The sequence below is a fragment of the Ambystoma mexicanum genome, chromosome 7p (assembly GCF_040938575.1).
Source record: "Ambystoma mexicanum isolate Mex_15411 chromosome 7p, UKY_AmexF1_1, whole genome shotgun sequence".
NCBI classification, from domain to species: Eukaryota; Metazoa; Chordata; class Amphibia; order Caudata; family Ambystomatidae; genus Ambystoma; species Ambystoma mexicanum.
In genome coordinates, this window is record NC_090939.1 from 114,065,795 (window position 1) to 114,085,088 (window position 19,294).

At 44.5% G+C, this 19,294-nt stretch overlaps 1 protein-coding gene across 1 annotated transcript in view; it reads right to left on the reverse strand.

Annotated features, from left to right (window-relative positions):
• The window catches only part of ZBTB20 (zinc finger and BTB domain containing 20), a 3,989,371-nt gene that overhangs the window by 3,268,093 nt on the left and 701,984 nt on the right, over nt 1-19,294 (reverse strand). The gene's annotated exons all lie outside the window — the stretch shown is intronic.

The window sequence follows — 19,294 nt, forward strand, 5'->3', positions numbered from 1 at the left end:
CACATCAGCATATAACAACATTTCATAATGTCACAAACCTCAAATTGCATAGAGAGTTAATAAATGTCCCATCATAATTCATCAACATACAACAGCATTCCAAATATTTAGTTATCAAATAAAAATTCCAATAAATGTCATCATATTATAAAATCCACAATTATAAATACAACCACCTAATAAAACTTAACAAACTTAAGAGTAAAAATCTATTTACAACATCATCCATTTTTTAAATTCCTGCCAAATATAAAAAGCTGCAGCAGCAACAATCAAGGGAGACCCAAAATAAAGCCAGACACAAAATTGATCACCAAAAATATTACCCATGTTTGATACAAACTTGCCTTGCATACCCTTTAGCGTAATAATACTCTATAAATCCACACAGTCAGCACATGGGTTACAGTTTCAAAATCTTTCCCACATAATCAACATCATCTATGTGCTAAGGAAATATTGGCCCATGCCCCCAGATTGACCATTGTATGTAATATCTCAAATCGATTATAATAAAAGCAATACGCTGTTGATTATATGTTTTCATTAAATAACTAAATGGCTCTGGGAAATAACATCGTTGTTTAGGTAATTTTCATACTATTTTTTCCCCAGCAAGGTGAATAATTAACTCACTCCTATCCCATACTAAATCATTCTTCTTTCCTTCCTTAGTCAATAAGCCCACATTTAAATGCAAAGAAACACTAAGGCCAATAGTAACAGGGAAATAATATGCCACCTCTTTAACAAAGAGCCTGTAAGCAGGTGAGACCAAGATATGATGTGTAGGAAAAAGTCCCAGAAGGGTGTCATCCCATCCCAAGATCCCAAGCTTTTTAAACAATAAGTGCTTCTACCTATCCTCAACAGAGTCATAATGGAAGTTGATCCTAATTCGCAGCACAGGGCCTCCACTGACACAGCAACAGGGAGGTCAAGGAATCTACGCAAAATGTTTGCCTCTAACCTCTTGAGCCAGGAAACCTCCTTTTCAAGGAAAACATTCCAACCATACAACATTGCGGGAACAATACTTTAACTATACAGTTTAATAATTCCCTCAATAGAATAGCCTCCATATTTACACATGAAGGCCTTAATTAGTATAACTTTCCCCAGTATTTTTGCCTGATTTCATTAACACAATTTTTCTTTGCCCAAATGAGACCCAATCATCACACCTAAATACATAAAGGGCCTCATTACGACCCTGGTGGTACGGAGTGAACGGCGTGCTTACCGGGTCCCTCGAGGGGAAGAGGGAGCAAACAACGGGCCATCTCGTAATGGCCCGTTGTTTGCTCCCTCTCCCATTCCCATCCAGCCCTACAGGGGCTGAAATGGGAATGGGGAAGGACCGTGTCCGGGTCCTTGGAGGGAGGAATTACCGGGCCTTCCGAACTCGGAATGGCCAGGTAAGTCGTCATTCCGAGGACCCGGACCCTGGCGCGATTTCGGATGGGCAGTAGTATTGACTCTTAATGAGGGCCAAAGTGTCGACCATCTCCACAGGGATGCCATTCATTTGCCAAACAAAATTAGATCCTCTACACTTGTTTTCTCCCACCTTCGCTGTTTTGGTTATGTTGACATTAAGCGCCAGACCATTCTTATTAGACTACTCCAACAAGGCATTCAGACTATGATTCAGGCCTACTGCTGCCCAGTCCATGATCACAGTATCATCTGTATAAGATGGGCAGTAGCATTGACTCTTGGAGGAAACTGATGTGCATTCTCCATAACTATACTTAAGTGAGCACGTTATAGATGATATAAAAGCGGGGCAATCACGCAGACTTGTTTTACCCCATGACTAGTACTTATTTCAGAAGGCAATAGACGCTCCTTATTAAGTCTAACCATAACAGAGGTATTTGTATACAGCTGCTAGATAAAATACAATAAACCAGCATCCAAGCCCCATACTCCCAATTTAGCCCCAAGCCTATTTCTAATTACAGAGTCGAATGCTTTTGAATAATCAACAAAACAAAGATACACGTGTTGCCCTTTGCTCAGCAAAGTGCTTCTAATAGGATGTACCATGATCCAGATGTTGTCATCAGCAGAGAACCCTTTACGAAACCCAATTTGCTGGGATTTTAATATATTTCTTTCTATTGCCCAAGCATTCAGTTTTACTAACGTAGATGAGGCAAACATGTTTTATATGGAATCTGACAATGCCAGTAATCAATAATTTCCCGGGTTAGATCTTTCTCCCTTCTTTAGCACAGGTATTGCCTTTTTCCAACTCAGAGCTGTAATCCATTTGCTACAATATTCATAAACATAATCACATTAAGATCAGCCCAAAGTCCAGGTATATTTTTATACACACCATTAGCAATCCTGCCAGGCCCAACAGTATGAGATGCCTTCAGTTTCGTAATACATTCTGATATATCGTCCGCCGTAAAAACAACCCATTCAGACATGTTGCCCGTATAAGCCGGCCTAACCACATCAACCGTACTAGCACTTTCCACGACACCCCCGGGATCACAATAAAGTGCGGCCACATAATTCTTCCATTCCTCTTCTGGTATTACATTAATCTCCCTTGCATCATTTAGCACCATATGATTTCCAAAATAATGACAACATTTTTGGGCATCTCGATTCTGCAGAGCAAGATGTGGGATGTTTTTATCCACGCATCCAAGCCCTACCTCAAAACTGTGCGTACTGACATGTAAAACATCATGATGGCCAGAACTTCCCAGAAAATGCACAGGGAAGTGCATGAAGAATAGGCTGCCACTCATTTTTGCCGATGTTATGGGCACAGTAGGACACTGCCTAAAACCACCATTGGACTACCCACACAGTAGTCTGAAACCATTGGGAATGGCAATGCTGATTGCCAAAAGCAAACCCATAACTGTTGGGAATTCATTTTTTTTTCTTAAATCCCAAAAAGGGGTGCAGTACCAGTACTCACCACTATCAAAAAGCCGGCGTTTTAAAACAACACCAGATTTTACTTTTTTGTAGAAAACTGAATAAATGAACCCAAGGCAAGCCAAAGAAAGACTTACTGAGAGGTGGATCCAATGTAAAGTTATATTCTGAAGTGACTTGAAGGTTTATAACAAGACTGGCTGAGCTGTGGATTTCAGCAGTTTAAGTAAATTTGGACTGAAAGACACTAAAAATCTAAATGTTTAAATTGACTGAGTGACCTACTTTCGAGTGTCACATAGGCTGCAATTGTTTAAATGTCATAGTTTTAAACTTAGAATAAGCATTCTAGCTGCATATGTAAAAATGTTTAGTTTTATTTGAATGCAGAAAACTGGGGAACAGAAATGACATGTAGCTAAAAACTGGCTTAAAGAGATTCCAATTTTGCCTGGCAACTACCCCCCATCAGGAGTGAAACTTGAGTCACAGCTGTGTTCCCAGGCCTATCTGCCTTTTGCTGGCCACACTAAGGATATGCCATCTCTCTGATAATTGAATTAAGGGGAGCCCCCACAGAATACAGGAGCTCTGAACAAAGCCCTGTCCTGACTCAGGCAAATGTTTTATTGGCGGGAGTCGTAAATGGAGCTTCCTCCTGGAAGGACAGGGTAGGAGCACTGCCTATGAGAGCAAGCTGGCTTGGCAGAACTGGAAAAACCAGAAATTCAACCTTGTGCTGGGGGGAAACCACACCCCTTTGGGGCCAGAACATAACTCTAAAAAGATGAATAACTCATAGTACGGATTTGTGAAAATTATTTAAATGACACCATAATTCTTGTGATTTTTCTGCCCACATTTTAAGACGTGTTAGGACCCGGTGGTATGTTCAGGGGGGTTTTAGCGGAAAAGAGGATATTACTCAAAATGTGTGCATGTGAAAAATCTGACACTTCATCAACTAATGTCCATACTCCTTGCGCACATCTGTGTAAATTTGGGTTAATGTCCGAAATTGCAAAATCAGTTAAAAAGTGCAAATATTGCCATTTCTGAATGCAAGCCCCCCGGAAGAGCAGAGTTTGAACAGGGGATACCTCCTGTGATATGTGAGGGGTGCATGTAATTTTAAACAAATGTGTACCTGTGCAAATATGTTTTTTTTTTATCAAATATAGATTGTGTGCAATTTGACAGGGGAGGATCCTCTGACCCATAAAACCTACAGCATCACTCTGACTCACAGTTCCTTCCCCAATCATGGGAGAGGGGAGAATTGGGCCAATGACAAGTGGAGAGGGGTAGAGCCTAGTGATGCTGCACACACACCCATTTTCAAAACACATAAAAGCAGACAGTCAGGACAGATAGGGACCTTCAAATCCATTTGCTGCAACGCGCTCTGCCGGTCCATACCACATCCAGAGATCCAGACTTCAAATCCATCAATCTCTAGAGAAAGCTGTGCAGAAAGATCCAGACTTCAAATCCATCAGTCTCCAGAATCCAGAGAGAGAGAGAGCTGACCCAGATCACTGTGAAGTCCAGTCTAAAACCTGACCAGATCCGTGGCGAGGCCCATTTAATTCAAGAATATAGTGTGAGTACCTAGCAAACTGTGCAGAACCAATCTCTTAGTTAAAATAATATAATTCAATCTATTTAATCTAAGTAGAACTGCCTCCTGTCACTTGTCCTTTTCTAGTTGCAAGCTGCACTTGTCTTTTTGAACTTTAAAATTTCAAATCTGAAAAAACGACCTTTACAAAATCGCTCATATCTCCGCGACCGTTTGTCTTAGAGACTTGCAGTAACTTTCATCTGGAAGCTGAGATCCTAGGCTGTCCTAGGACCCCAAAACGATAGTGCTAGTCCTTGTAGTTCCTCTGTAATCGCAAAAAACGGACTCGCGAATTTTACCGCGATTTGCAAATTTCTCCACATGTAAAAACCTGCTGATGCTTGCCTTCCGTTGCAAAAATTTGTTTGCAACCTGACAACCATTATAGAGCATTGCTAAAGTGATCCTGAACTTATTCAAAGCATATACCACTCACCCTAAACCTCTAGAGGGAATTAAAAGCATTTTAGCATATTTTTCACTTCATTGCCAGCACCTATAAAAGCATTTTGGGCCTGTGTTTAAAACTCCGATCTGTAATCTAAGCTTGCTGGGGTGAACTGAATCACATTTGATTGCATTTCTGAGAACTGTGTGCTTCCTTCCATTTCCTTGCATTGCATAAAGGGGGGGAGTGGATTGCCAGAGAAAAGTGATTACATTGTTTTGTTGAAATCATATTGAGTATTTTCTGTACTGCCTTTCATTCAACATTGCATCCATTTGAACTCTATAAAGCATTCTCTATCATATTATTCTTCTGTCCCTACTTACCAGTGTGCTACCTTATCCATTTCATGTCAACTCCTTAGCGATTATAAAGAGGTGTGCTAGTGCCAGACTATCCATTATTGATTACTGATCAGATTAAGTGTGATATTCAATTATTAATTTATTATAAAGCGTGATATATATATCTATTGTTTAAATTATCAAATAAACCTTTAACTTGCAAAACAGAACTACTTCTTGGCTCAGTGGGGTCAGGAGGATTCCAAGAGAGGGGTGTTATATAGGGGTAGTCATCCAGAACGCATGAACTGGACATAAAGATATATCAATAAGGGTTTTCATTCAGTATTCTAGACTAGGCGTTGACTTGGCTGTAGTGCTGAATTGAATCCTCTTACAAATTGGGGGCTCGTGCCGGACGTTTGGATTAGATCTATCACTTGTGCAGATTAATACAGCGTGCCAGCTGACCAGATACACATATCCGGTCGGAGCACACGCTGTGTTACGCTGTAAAGCACTCCTCAAAGGAACGCTCTAAGAAAAAGGTCTGTTTTGCAAAAATAAAATACTAATTTCTGTAAGTCAGGACAGAGACCAATCTCTAGAATGACGACCTTAGTAGACATGAAAATAGCCAGAGAGCACTTCTTACATAAGTTATTTGTGAGAGGTGAGTGGACTCACCAGGACCAGACGGTCTGGTTGCAAGCAATCGCACCCCAGATCACGGAAACAGGGTCAGATATTTGGAGAGACCAGGGTCCCTTACATGTGGCCCTGAGTGAACTATACATGGCTCCTAAAGCTAAGGATGAACAAGACAAGATGGTTAGGATAGCGGCATACCTGTACCTATATATGGGAGACATGCAGGATAAATGTACTGAAAGCCAAGATCTGGCGAATAAGCGACAGATGGCGTTAGAGAAGGTCCAATCTGACCTCGTCTCTTCTGAGCAGAGGCTGCAGGGGAGCCAGGAGTCAGAAAATGAGAGTAGACAGCACATCATTAAAATAAAGAGGGATATGGACATCATGCAACAGGAAAAGGCTGACGAGGATACCAGATTTCTGGCCTTGCAGAAGGAGTACCAAGAAGGTTTGGACTCCCTACTGCAGAGCCAGAAAAAGCTGGAGCAACAATTAGACTTTAACAGGGCATGCACGGAGCAGGTAGCCACCCTGCAAAGTCATCTAGATAGAGTGAAGGCAGAGAGCAACAAGCTGATTTTGAAAGACCTGGATACCCAGGCAGAGTTTGATGAAGAACGCCAGAAAGCTGGTGCCTTTCAAAGGCAGAGGGACGACCTGGCGGCACAAATGCAGGCTCTTAGCCAGGAAAGAGACGCCTTAGGCCAGGAAGTCTGCCATTTAAAAAGAAAAACAGAAGAAAATCACCTGGCCCACCAGGGACTGGGTGACCTCCAAAAAGAACACCAGGACTTGCTAGAGCTCACCAGGAGGGTGGAGGAGGCTCTGGCAAGACAGGAGCAGGCCAATAGGGACACAGCTCAGGAGGTAACCCTCCTGCAGCAAAGACTGGCCCAGTGCTCCAGGACCAATCAGGAAACACAGAGAGAGAATGAGGCTCTCTGCCAGCACAATGATAGGCTCCAACAACAGGTAGCGATGCAGGAGAGACTGATAGAGTCTAGTAAGGCCTTAACTGAGGAACTGAAGGCGCAGGCTCTTGCATTGCAACAGGGAGCAGGGGCGGATAGAGACCAAGTTCGCTGGGAAAGGGAAACTCCTGAGCATAACCTCAGGAGCCCTAGTACCAGAGGCCTTTATTTCTCTCAGTCCCTGGACTCTGCCACCCCCATGTCCCCTGGCGCACATGAGCACAGGGCCACAGGGATGGCAGATTACTATCCAGCCAGAAGCATGGGGCTCATAGGCCAGTACCACCCAGGAATGGAGGGGCGGGCATCCGGGTATGGGCACCCAGGCACAGTGCAATTTGATGGGGAACCCCAGGAGAGTAGCCCCATTAAGGGCATCCTGAAAACCTCTGCCCAGTTAGGTCAGTGGGGGGGGTACCCATCAAATCCTGGCAGCAAGGAGGGATCTGAAGACTCCTCGGAGCGGTACAGGACACAGGAGACCAGGTCCCCACATTCTGCCAGCCATTCCCAGGCTCGCAGAATCCGGGAAAACCTGGAAGAACAGACGGGAACCTCTGGGAGCAGTGCCTCTGAGTCAGAAGATGAATGGACAAGGGTTACCCGAACCAAAAAGGCCAATAAGACAAAAAGGGCCTTGCTTAAGGACCCCTTAAAGCAGATTAAGGCAATCAGGAGCGTCATCACGCCTTATCATAAGAACGCCAAGTATTCTGTTTGGGAGCACTTAGAGTTGTTTGAGCAAATGATGGAGACTTTCCATTTGAAGGACAGCCAAAGCTGTATTCAATATGTAAAGTGGACCTTCTCCCCAGAGTACTCCAGTTTCTTTGCAGGGCTGGAGGACCAAAATCATTTAAGATGGTCCACCTATAAGGCAGCCATCTTGAAACATTTTTCTACTCATAGAAATCCTCAAGAGGCTCGCAAGGCAGCCTACAATTTACAATGTGGGGAGGATCAGGCCCCACAAGAATTTGTGCAGGAGTTAAAGCGTGCTTTTGCACAGACCACAAGAAGGGTGCGCACGGATAGCAGAGAATTTATTAATACGTTTTTCCATGCCTTGCCCAAATACATAATGACCCAGCTCGTGAGGGATTTTCACGAGAAAAGATCTTTAGACTGGGTCATTGAACAGGCGACCCGGATCTATGAGGTGCAGAAGCCAATAGAAAATAAAAATAATGCGCCCAAAAATCCCAAAGCCAACAACACCCCTGCTGCTGCCAAGGTGGCAGAAGTAAAGGTCACCCCCGTTTTAGAGTTGGAGATGGGGGGGCCTAAAAACCTACCTGCACCTAATAATGCTAGGCCCAGAAGGTCCTCGGGCCAGGCACAGACAGGGAGCCAGGGAGGCAGCCCCACAAATGGGGTCCCTCGCTCTCCTGACTATGTAAGTCCCCGTTACAAGGGAAATCGACCCATCCTGGGTTATGTGTGGACTCCTCCAGCCCAAGGGGGGGATCCAGCCAAGCCCCTAGCCCAGGGAACTTCCCTCCTAACTTCCCACCGGAAGGCAGAAATTCTCCAAATCCTGGGCAGAACCTTTTCCCCAGGTATCCACCCAACTTCCAACCCCAAAATCATCCATCCTTCTTTCCCCAATTCCCTGAGCCCAGACAACCTAATCCGGGAGAGGGGAGACCAAGGGTGGAGGGGTACCCAAATCTTCCCAACCCGGGGTACTACCAGAGAAGGGATAGCTACCCTTCCCGGGATGAGCCCAGGGGAGAAAACAGAGCCCCGTATCAGCCTGAGCGGGTTTCCCAGTTAGAGCGCCAGGTTCAAAACATGGCGCGGGATCTGGGTCACATACTGAGGGCTCAGCAGAACCCTCAGATCGGCATGCCGGCGCAGAACGCACCCAACTCTGGACCTGGTGCCCCAGAACAATGACGGGGGCAGCACCCCGATAACTCACCGGTTCCCAGGGAGGAGGCACAAAGGGAAGGGGGGTGTAAAGCCTTGGAGGAAGCTTCCTTCCTCACTTGTAAACAGCCCCTGGAAACCCAGGAACCGGAAACAAAATCTCCTACCCCTGAAAGTCTGCAACCCAAGGAGCAGAGAGGGGGTAGGAGAAACAAAAGACCCAAACAGACTCAGTTTGAGGAGGAGGTACAGATCTTCCAATTTAAGGGAGAGGGATCCTCAGAGGATCCTGGGAAAAGGATCTTCTCCTTCAGAGAGGGGGGAACTCCTCCCAAAGAAAAATGGGTCCCTAGGGATGCAAATCCAGACTGGGGAGATGGGGAGACTGAGCTACCGCCGCCCACCATCTCATCCCAGAACCAACAGCAAGAAAATCCCCAGGTTCAAACCCATCCTGGTGACTGCCTCCAAAAAGGGGGGGGGCGGCCCAGAACCGGAGCCAGGGGAACCCACAATGGCTCTGATCTCCAGTTGCCAACTTTTTCTTTCAGATTCCCAAGACTCTCCACAGAATTCTGCCCAAATCTCTTCTCTCGCCATGTCCAAAACCAGAAAGTTAGCCCACCAGTTGTCCAAAAATGTGCATTATCTGTGCCCCCTTGAGGAGAAGGAGGGAAGATATTATGCCCCGGTACAAGTACAGGGACAGGGTACAATTTCAGCGCTGGTGGACACGGGATCTCAAGCTACCCTTCTGTCCAGAAAGGCCTTTGATGAACTGAATGCAGGAAGGGGAGGGAATTACCAAATTCCTCTCACCTCACTTCCTGGACAACTCCAGAACTTTGACGGGAAGGAAATTCCCGTTGAGGGGACTGCAGACTTGGACATTAAGATCAGGCGACACAAGGTGAAACACCCGGTCATAGTTGTGACTCCAGAGGGCACCCCTTGTTTACTAGGGAATGACCTCCTGAGAAGGTTGTCACCCCTAATAGATTGCGTAAACAAGGTCCTCTGGACCCAGACTAGCCGACCAATAAAATTAAAACAGAGTGTCAACCATGTTAGTTTAAACGGCACCTGCCACATGGTTGAACAAAAACCTGACCAAGTAGAATTTCACTTCCAGAATAGCCAAATTCCAGACGTGACAGTAATAGCAGTAGGACAACAGACTGGTGATGGAGGGTCCTCTCTATTTCTGAAAATCAACCTTCCTTCCAGTCTAAAGTGGTACTCCACACTGGAAGGAAACACTCTGAGATTCTATACTAATCCACAATCAGAAACTCCCACTCCTATAGTCCAGAAAGATGTGAAATCAGCTCAGAGCCTGGCTGATATTCAGCAAATTGGAGAGCAGTTGTTCATCCCTGTCCAGTTAAATGATGGGAAGGACTCTGTTCTCGCCCGAGTGTGTGTGAAAAATGGTAAAAGCTTCATCAGCGAAGCCATGTTTCGCCAACTCCCAAAAGATCCAGCCATTCCCACCTTCAAATTGATAGACAAATGGGAAATGGACCTGGAAGCACCTAGTTCCAAACATCTCCTGCCAAGCAGGTGTATGCTCAAAATCTCCATTGGCAACAAGAGCATAGTCCATAATTGTTGGGTCGTGCGAGACGTCACTGCCGCCTTTTACTTAGGCAGTGACATTCTCAATCGCTTTGCCATTAGTTTGGACCTAATAAACTTCAAAGCTTGGTCCCGATTAGCGGATAATCCCATGGGCTTTGATGATCCAGAAAAAGCATTTAGGTCAGCTCAATTGCTACCTTATGCAGTTGAAATTCAGATCAAAGAGGAAGTCACCATCCCAGAAAGGACCCGACAATTCTCCCTGGAAGTGAAAGCTAAAAGAGGACAATATTTGCAAAACCCTGATGCGTACATACATCTAAATGCTTCTCTCCAACAGCAAGGGTTGGGGGTAAACCCAACACCATTAGTCAACATAGAACATGACACCATTCCAATAGAGGTGGATAACAGCGACTTAAAGAGTATTACTCTAGCCGCAGGCACCATTATTGGAATGGCGGTTGATGACCGACATTTCTCCATTAATCTTGGAAATGAACTGTTAGGACCAATCCCCAAGGACTGTTTTGACAGTGACAGTGATGACAACGCAACACCAGACAGGATCTTTACCCGGCATGGGGGGAACTTCCTGGTGTACACTTCCTGCCCTTATGGTAAGGAAGATGTGACTTGTGACTTCAGGAGGGATGAGGTGATTTTCCAGGTCCATGAGGGCTGCCTTTCCCACCTGAAGCCTCCAGTCCAAATCAGCACTCTGACCAGGGACTTCTCCACCCAGCTGGAGGAGGCTGCTGAAATAGCCAAACCAGAAGTCTTTCCAGGCTTCGGGCAGATGGTGGAAGAGAGAGTCAACCTAGCTGATGCCTGTGTGACTCTGGAACAAAAGCAAAAGTTGAAAAAAGTTTTCTTGGATTTCCAAGATCTCTTTGCGGTAGACTCATATGACTGCGGTCGCACTGACATCCACACAACAACAATCCCCACGGACCCTGGCATGACTCCAGTGTTTGTGAAGCAATATCGTTTGCCTCTCGCATCCATGGAGTCCCTTACTGAAATAATTAAGAACCTTGAGTCCCGGGGAATAATCCGTCCAGTCCACAGCACCTTCAATAATCCGGTGCTGGGAATATTGAAGCCAAACGGCCAGTGGAGACTCTGTGCCGACCTCAGGGAGCTCAACAAACGGGTCCATACTTCCCGATGGCCTCTTCCCTACATTGACCAAGGGCTGGCCCAGATTCAGGGGTCACAGGTATTCACTGCAATAGACCTGACCAATGGATACTGGACCGTGCCTGTCAGCAGGGAGGACCAATACAAACTGGCTTTTACCTTTGGGGGCCAGCAGTACACATGGACCCGGACTCCCTTCGGATACCTCAACTCCGGCAATGAATTCAACATTTTTCTACACAAGGCCATGCCCGACTTGGGTGCGAGGGGTAACCTGGCTTATGTAGATGATGTCCTCATCAAAAGTTCATCTGTGGAGGAACACATAGCGGAGATCCGTTATGTTCTGACCCAGTTGAGGGCCGCCGGAGCAAAACTTTCCTTTCAGAAAGCACAGTGGTGTAGAACCCGTGTTAATTTCTTGGGGCATGAGATTACTCCTCAGGGTCTCTGTCCCCAGGAAAAGAAAGTGGAAGCCCTCCAAAAATTGAAAGACCCCACAACTCTGCGGGAACTAAGGAGCCTCCTTGGACTGACTAATTACAGCAGAAAGTTCATTGAGGGCTACGCAGAGATCACCGGACCCCTGATTCATCTCCTGAAGGGGGGGTCAAGTGGGAATGGGGTCCAGAACAAGCCGAGGCAGTAAGACAACTCAAGAGAAGCCTCTCACAAGCACCTTGCCTAGCTTACCCTGTCAGAAACAAGGAGTTCTTCCTGGAGACGGGGTTCTCTAATAGGTGCTTGACGGCAGTATTATACCAAAAGCATGACAAGGTCTATAAAGTAATCTCCTATGCGAGCAAAACTTTATCCTCTGTGGAGGAAAAGTTCAACGATTGTGAGAAGGCACTCCTGGCAACGGTGTGGGCATTGAAGAATTACCGCCCGTTTATCCAGGGGGAACACATCATAGTGGAGACTCCACTCCAGCCTCTGCAATATCTCCAAAGTGATAGAATCCGGGCCGGAAATGTGAGTAATTCCCGAATTACTTCCTGGATTCTGTCAATGCAAGGCTTTCCTGTGGAGGTCAGATATGGCCAAAACAAGAAGAGTCCCCTCGCGCAAGGTCTGGCTGACTTGCATGATTGTGCCAGAGAAAACTGTCTCGAGGACGAAAGTCTAAAAATCAAGGACAACACGGAGGCATACCTTAATTCCCCACACAAAGTCATTGAAGAAGACAAGTGTGAGGGAATGCCCACTGTCTATGTGGATGGATGCTCTTACCATGTTGACAACAACGGGGAGAAAGAACTGGTGGCTGGCGTAGGGAATGCATGGGTGAAGGAGTTCCCAGAACCATCCGCTGGATACAAAATTGGTCCCCGAAGTAGTCAGGTGGCAGAATTGATGGCTGTGCATCAGGCCATCCTCACTGCTGTCCAGCATCAACTCCACGAACTGGTCATAATCACAGATTCGGATTATGTACGGAACAGGTTCGTGGAGCACCTGGTTAATTGGAAAACCAGAGGCATGTTATGTGCTAACAACAAACCCTTGAAACATGGGAAGTTGATCCAAAACATTGACGATCTGGTCACCTCGAATGAGATGACCATCTATTGGAAAAAGATCAAGGGTCATTCCAAAATAGAGGGACCAGACAAAACTGGAAATGACTTAGCTGATCAGCTGGCCAAAACCGGAACCATCCAAGGGGATCTAATTGAGATTGAGTCCCTGTTGGGGGAAATCCAGGTCACTGCTATCACTAGGTCCCAGACAAATGCTCACAACGACCTTTCAATTGCACAATGGAGTAAGGAGACCCCTGATGCTGATTTGATTACCGCTCAGAAGGGGGATCCAATAATTGGTAAGTTTTACCAACACCTTGAGGACCCTGAGAACTTTCCCTTGACGGATACCGATTACACTGGGAAAGAGGACCTAAGAGTGTTGATGAAATGTCCAAAAATGTTCCGGATCCAAGACGGTTTGCTGGTAAGGAAATCCAAAGCTGGCCACGATCAGTGGGTGGTTCCTACCTCATTCCGAAGCCTGATGTTAAGTCACGCCCATGATGCGGCCACCGCCGGTCATAGGGGGTTTCACACAACATTGGAAATCTTAAGAGAGGTTGCATACTGGCCACACATGGGGCAGGACCTCGACCAATACTTGAAGGGGTGTCTTGTGTGTGCACAATTTCAGCCATCATCCCTCACGCACCGTGCGCCTCTCCAAAAGAGGGGGATGACACTGCCATGGTCAGATTTACAAATCGACTTTATAGGCCCCGTGATTCGCTCTGCTAGGGGGAATAAGTACATGTTGACTGTGACATGCTTGTTTACCAAGTGGGTGGAATGTCTCCCAGCCCCAAATTGCAAGGCAGAAACTGCAGCTGCCCTGATGATTAACCACATCTTTTCCCGTTTTGGTCTACCTCAAAGGATTGAGTCAGACAGAGGTAGCCACTTCACCAGTGAAGTAATGACAAAGATGTGGGAGATACTGGGGGTCAAGAGAAAGCTACACATTGCTTACAGGCCAGCTTCTTCTGGGGCAGTAGAAAGATATAACCGAACCATTGTGAGCATATTAAAGAAGTTTGTGGCAGATTCTGGGCCAAGTTGGGATATCCGATTACCTCTGGTCCTAATGGCCATCAGATCTACCCCTTCATCTGCAACCAAAATGTCACCATTTGAGTTGATGACTGGGCGCAAGATGGTGCTTCCTCAGCATTTGCTCTACAGGACCCAAGAGCAGACACTGGTAAATGCCTCCACAACTCATGAGTATGTGGAGAGTTTAAGGAAACACCTTCAACATGCTTTTGCTTATGCTCAGCGGAATCTAGAAAGATCGGCTGATGGCATGAAGACCCATTATGACCTGAAAACTTCCAGGAAGGAATATCAGGTGGGGGACCGGGTCTATCTATACAACTTCCAAAGAAACCAGGCAAAACAGCGGAAATTCTTGCCTACATGGAAGGGACCCTTTGAGATCATCGACAAGATCTCCCCTGTGGCCTACAAGATCCGCATCCCCGAAGGCGGATTGGCAGCGGGGGAAGACAAGTGGGTCCACATAAACCAGTTGAAATGTTGCCATCCCAGGCACACTCTGCAACAACTGGAGGAATCCTCTGGAATCCTAGCGGGTACCGTCTCAGATTAATTCAGTTCCAACCATAAAACATACCACATCTAGTCTCTAAAATATTGTGATTTGCATGAAACTGTCTCTTAGTTATCCTTTCTTTTTTAAAAATAAGAATGTAATGTTAGGTTATTGTGAAATGTATATGCTGCCACACTATCTCAACAGTTGTGGAAAAACGTCTATGAGTAGGTATTGCCGCTTTTGCTTTATCATCCTAGGAGAGATGAAACCATGGAGAATGACGAAGGAGGACGATCCGGAGACCGGGAGCAGAGACGCAAGGGGCCCAGAGTACCGCCCAATATTCCCATCTGGACCGGCGAGGAGAACCGATCAATCAGTACCGGATGGAGGAAAAGATGCTGAACTGTGCCATCTATTGGAAGAAGATGAGGAAACATCCCAGGTCTTGCAAGTCCCATTAGTGAAATAGAATGGCCATCGCAAGAGGGGGGCTTGTGGGATGTTTTTATCCACTCATCCAAGCCCTACCTCAAAACTGTGCGTACTGACATGGAAAACATCATGATGGCCAGAACTTCCCAGAAAATGCACAGGGAAATGCATGAAGAATAGGCTGCCACTCATTTTTGCCGATGTTATGGGCACAGAAGGACACTGCCTAAAACCACCATTGGACTACCCACACAGTAGTCTGAAACCATTGGGAATGGCAATGCTGATTGCCAAAAGCAAACCCATAACTGTTGGGAATTCATTTTTTTTTCTTAAATCCCAAAAAGGGGTGCAGTACCAGTACTCACCACTATCAAAAAGCCGGCGTTTTAAAACAACACCAGATTTTACTTTTTTGTAGAAAACTGAATAAATGAACCCAAGGCAAGTCAAAGAAAGACTTACTGAGAGGTGGATCCAATGTAAAGTTATATTCTGAAGTGACTTGAAGGTATATAACAAGACTGGCTGAGCTGTGGATTTCAGCAGTTTAAGTAAATTTGGACTGAAAGACACTAAAAATCTAAATGTTTAAATTGACTGAGTGACCTACTTTTGAGTGTCACATAGGCTGCAATTGTTTAAATGTCATAGTTTTAAACTTAGAATCAGCATTCTAGCTGCATATGTAAAAATGTTTAGTTTTATTTGAATGCAGAAAACTGGGGAACAGAAATGACATGTAGCTAAAAACTGGCTTAAAGAGATTCCAATTTTGCCTGGCAACTACCCCCCATCAGGAGTGAAACTTGAGTCACAGCTGTGTTCCCAGGCCTATCTGCCTTTTGCTGGCCACACTAAGGATATGCCATCTCTCTGATAATTGAATTAAGGGGAGCCCCCACAGAATACAGGAGCTCTGAACAAAGCCCTGTCCTGACTCAGGCAAATGTTTTATTGGCGGGAGTCGTAAATGGAGCTTCCTCCTGGAAGGACAGGGGAGGAGCACTGCCTGTGAGAGCAAGCTGGCTTGGCAGAACTGGAAAAACCAGAAATTCAAACTTGTGCTGGGGGGAAACCACACCCCTTTGGGGCCAGAACATAACTCTAAAAAGATGAATAACTCATAGTACGGACTTGTGAAAATTATTTAAATGAAACCATAATTCTTGTGATTTTTCTGCCCACATTTTAAGACGTGTTAGGACCCGGTGGTATGTTCAGGGGGGTTTTAGCGGAAAAGAGGATATTACTCAAAATGTGTGCATGTGAAAAATCTGACACTTCATCAACTAATGTCCATACTCCTTGCGCACATCTGTGTAAATTTGGGTTAATGTCCGAAATTGCAAAATCAGTTAAAAAGTGCAAATATTGCCATTTCTGAATGCAAGCCCCCCGGAAGAGCAGAGTTTGAACAGGGGATACCTCCTGTGATATGTGAGGGGTGCATGTAATTTTAAACAAATGTGTACCTGTGCAAATATGTTTTTTTTTTATCAAATATAGATTGTGTGCAATTTGACAGGGGAGGATCCTCTGACCCATAAAACCTACAGCATCACTCTGACTCACAGTTCCTTCCCCAATCATGGGAGAGGGGAGAATTGGGCCAATGACAAGTGGAGAGGGGTAGAGCCTAGTGATGCTGCACACACACCCATTTTCAAAACACATAAAAGCAGACAGTCAGGACAGATAGGGACCTTCAAATCCATTTGCTGCAACGCGCTCTGCCGGTCCATACCACATCCAGAGATCCAGACTTCAAATCCATCAATCTCTAGAGAAAGCTGTGCAGAAAGATCCAGACTTCAAATCCATCAGTCTCCAGAATCCAGAGAGAGAGAGAGCTGACCCAGATCACTGTGAAGTCCAGTCTAAAACCTGACCAGATCCGTGGCGAGGCCCATTTAATTCAAGAATGTAGTGTGAGTACCTAGCAAACTGTGCAGAACCAATCTCTTAGTTAAAATAATATAATTCAATCTATTTAATCTAAGTAGAACTGCCTCCTGTCACTTGTCCTTTTCTAGTTGCAAGCTGCACATGTCTTTTTGAACTTTAAAAAAACGACCTTTACAAAATCGCTCATATCTCCGCGACCGTTTGTCTTAGAGACTTGCAGTAACTTTCATCTGGAAGCTGAGATCCTAGGCTGTCCTAGGACCCCAAAACAATAGTGCTAGTCCTTGTAGTTCCTCTGTAATCGCAAAAAACGGACTCGCGAATTTTACCGCGATTTTCAAATTTCTCCACGTGTAAAAATCTGCTGCTGCTTGCCTTCCGTTGCAAAAATTTGTTTGCAACCTGACAACCATTATAGAGCATTGCTAAAGTGATCCTGAACTTATTAAAAGCATATACCACTCACCCTAAACCTCTAGAGGGAATTAAAAGCATTTTAGCATATTTTTCACTTCATTGCCAGAACCTATAAAAGCATTTTGGGCCTGTGTTTAAAACTCCGATCTGTAATCTAAGCTTGCTGGGGTGAACTGAATCACATTTGATTGCATTTCTGAGAACTGTGTGCTTCCTTCCATTTCCTTGCATTGCATAAAGGGGGGGAGTGGATTGCCAGAGAAAAGTGATTACATTGTTTTGTTGAAATCATATGAGTATTTTCTGTACTGCCTTTCATTCAACATTGCATCCATTTGAACTCTATAAAGCATTCTCTATCATATTATTCTTCTGTCCCTACTTACCAGTGTGCTACCTTATCCATTTCATGTCAACTCCTTAGCGATTATAAAGAGGTGTGCTAGTGCCAGACTATCCATTATTGATTACTGATCAGATTAAGTGTGATATTCAATTATTAATTTATTATAAAGCGTGATATATATATCTATTGTTTAAATTATCAAATAAACCTTTAACTTGCAAAACAGAACTACTTCTTGGCTCAGTGGGGTCAGGAGGATTCCAAGAGAGGGGTGTTATATAGGGGTAGTCATCCAGAACGCATGAACTGGACATAAAGATATATCAATAAGGGTTTTCATTCAGTATTCTAGACTAGGTGTTGACTTGGCTGTAGTGCTGAATTGAATCCTCTTACAAAGATAAGCAATGCACCAATGAGCTCTTCAAATAGATGCTTTATGTTGTCTGACTAAATTCATATGGTTGGTTTTTAGACTAGCCACATACTTTACTTTCTCTGCAGACAGAAGATGGTCAGTTCCTTTCTTCCTGAACTCCCTATGTAATGCCTTTCTCTTTTGCACAATAATGATGTCATTAAACGCCAAAGTTCCATTTCCCAAAACAACATTGGGTTTCACCTTCCCCATCTTGTCCACATATACATTCGCCACAGTGTTCCAAATGTCCTACACAGCTCTGTTCATATCATTGTCAACTCTATTAGCCACTGGTTTTGAAGAAAGCTCCTGTATAAGGTTCCCATTAAATCTATCAACCTTTATATTATTCTAAACAAGTCTATTGCCTACATTTTACAGATTGATTCTCTTGAAGACGGCCAGCTGATGCGGAAGTGGGATCTTGCTAGGAGACAAATTGCCTTTTGGCAAACAAAAGAAGTCTTACTGAAATATAGGCAAACAATTATAATTCAAACTCCTACCCCCAAGAAACTACACGAAATTACACCAGATATCCCAGACAGATGTCTATGAGCACAACAAAGACATATTTTTTATTTTTTTATTTTTTCATTTGTATTTCGCCCAGACTGGGATGTATCACACAAGATTCTTACACCTGGCTTGGTAATTCGCTTCTATCCCGAATTGGGGGACATGCAAATGCACTGTTCTGAGTGATAGAGTGGGCAATGAAATTCCACAATTGCACCCAATGTTGCTTTTAGGCATGTGGGAGGACAACAACCAGAAAATGATCTGTGTGTCTCGCATGGCAACACATCATAACTAACCTGCATGTAGGAATTCTATATAGTTGCGATATGTCCCATGTATCGATCCGGCTGTAATAACACAACTCAGGACACCTAATATACATATGTTCATATAACCGCATAAATGAGATTTGTTCATCTGGTGTGTGTCTGCTCATTGAAAATGTTCATAGAGTTTAAAGAAGAAGAATACGAGGAACAAGCTTTGTGTTCCAGTCTACGTTTTTCACATATGTTCAAAAGTATTGCACCGGTTTAAAATGTATTCTTGGCCTTCCCTACAATTCATCATTCAATGTAGATCTACTAATTATCAAGGTGCAGACATGCATTTATATGTAACTAATAATGTGTCAAGTTAAAAGGAGATAATATTCAAATAATATTATTTTGATA